Raw genomic sequence first — 2,206 nt, 5'->3', positions numbered from 1 at the left:
TTGAACTCCCTCTTCAGGATCTTCTTGTCATGGAATGCCTTGGTCTTTTCTTTGTAAATCCTTGAGTTCTCAAAAGCATCAAGTCGAATCTCATCAAGCTCATGGAGTTGGAAAAGTCTTTTCTCTTTGGCACTCTTGATGTCAAAGTTCAGCATCTTAACAGCCCATAATGCCTTGTACTCAAGCTCCACTGGCAGATGGCAAGCTTTCCCATAGACAAGATTGAAGGGAGTGGTTCCCAAGGGTGTCTTGAAAGCAGTCCTATAGGCCCAAAGTGCATCATCAAGCTTTGTAGACCAATCCTTCCTTGTTGTCCCCACAGTCTTCTCCAAAATGGACTTTATCTCCCTGTTGGAAATCTCAACTTGGCCACTTGTTTGGGGATGATAAGCAGTTGCCACCTTGTGCTTGACACCATTCTTCTTAAGAAGGTTCTCAAAAAGTTTGTTGATGAAGTGGGTGCCTCCATCACTGATCACAACTCTTGGGACTCCAAACCTTGGGAAGATAATGCTCTTGAACATCTTGAGGACAACCTTAGCATCATTGGTTGGGCTGGCTATAGCTTCCACCCATTTGGAGACATAATCCACAGCAACAAGAATGTATTCATTACCATAGGAAGATGAGAATGGTCCCATGAAGTCAATGCCCCACACATCAAACACTTCCACCTCCAAGATAGGATTTTGAGGCATCTCATTTCTCTTGGTGATGTTCCCTCTCCTTTGGCATGGGTCACACCTTGACACAAAATCTTGTGTGTCTTTGAACATATGGGGCCACCAAAATCCTGCTTGTAGCACCTTGGAGACAGTCTTGAAGGTGGCAAAGTGACCTCTATAGGCTGATCCATGGCAGTGTGTGAGGATTCCTTCCACCTCCTCTTGAGCTACTACTCTTCTATAGATTTGATCTTTGCAAAGAGTGTAGAGGTAAGGCTCGTCCCAGTAGTATCTCTTCACATCCTTGAAGAACTTCTTCCTTGCATAGCCTGTCAGATTCAATGGTTCCCTTCCACATGCCAAGTAGTTCACTAGATCAGCATACCATGGGCCTGTTTCATCAATTGCTGATATGTGTTATTGGATCCAAGAAAAGCATACCTGAGCCCCTTGGGGAGTGGCTTGAGGTCGACCTTGGGAGCCTTGAGTTCACTCCAATCATCCTCTTGAGATTCGGCTTGGACAGCGACCGTGGCGACATGTTGATCTGTTTGTGGCAGTTCCAGGAACCTGCCTTCATCGACTAACTCTTCACGGGAATTGAGCAGCTTCTCATACTCCAAGCTCACTCCATCTTTAATGATCTGAGCTTCTTTGTTTATGGTGAGAGCATGTTGTAGGGAGTCATCCAGTGCCAACTCTTCTAGGTACTCATCAGCAAGGGCTTCCATCTCATCGATGTAGAACATCTGCCCTTCAATGGTGGGTTTCTTCATTACCTCCTTGATGTCAAAGTGAAGAGTGTTTCCTTTCCCAAGATGGAGATCAATCTTGCCACGTCTTACATTCACCATAGCTCCAGCAGTTGCAAGGAAAGGTCTTCCAAAGATCAAAGGATCTCTAGGCTCTTCATCCATCTCTAGCACCACAAAATCAGTAGGGATCTCACAGTTCCCAATCATCACAGGGAGATCTTCCAAGATGCCAATGGGGAGCTTTACAGAGCGGTCAGCCAGCACTAGAGAGATCCTACACTTCTTGTACTGAGTAAACCCAAGCTTCTTGGCAATAGACAAAGGCATGAGGCTAACACTTGCTCCTAGATCACATAGACACCTCTCAAATGTCAAAGGTCCAATAGCACATGGCAAAGTGAAGCTGCCCGGGTCTTGTAGCTTCCTTGGGACTGTCAATCTCAGAATGATGGCACTGCACTCATGAGTAAGCACCACCATCCCTTCCATTTCTTTCTTCTTCTGTGCCACAACATCTTTCAGGAATTTACTGTACTGAGGAACCAACATGAAAGCATCAATAATAGGCATAGTAACATGAACCTCTCTCATCTGCTTCTCAAACAATGCTTTGTACTTCTCCAAAAGCTGTCTCTTGAATCTTCCAGGAAAAGGAAGCTTGGGCTCATATGGAGGAGGAGTGACTGAAGCTTCCTTTGATGAAGTGGCAGCTTCATTCTTGCTCACAATTTTCTTCTCTTCTCCAATCTTTCTCTTTCCCTTGGCATCAACTATCTTCTCCAAGAT

The sequence above is a fragment of the Brassica oleracea genome, chromosome C6 (genome assembly GCF_000695525.1).
Source record: "Brassica oleracea var. oleracea cultivar TO1000 chromosome C6, BOL, whole genome shotgun sequence".
Lineage (NCBI taxonomy): Eukaryota > Viridiplantae > Streptophyta > Magnoliopsida > Brassicales > Brassicaceae > Brassica > Brassica oleracea.
The sequence above is the reverse complement of the archived record's forward strand: the minus strand, read 5'-3'. Positions refer to the sequence as shown.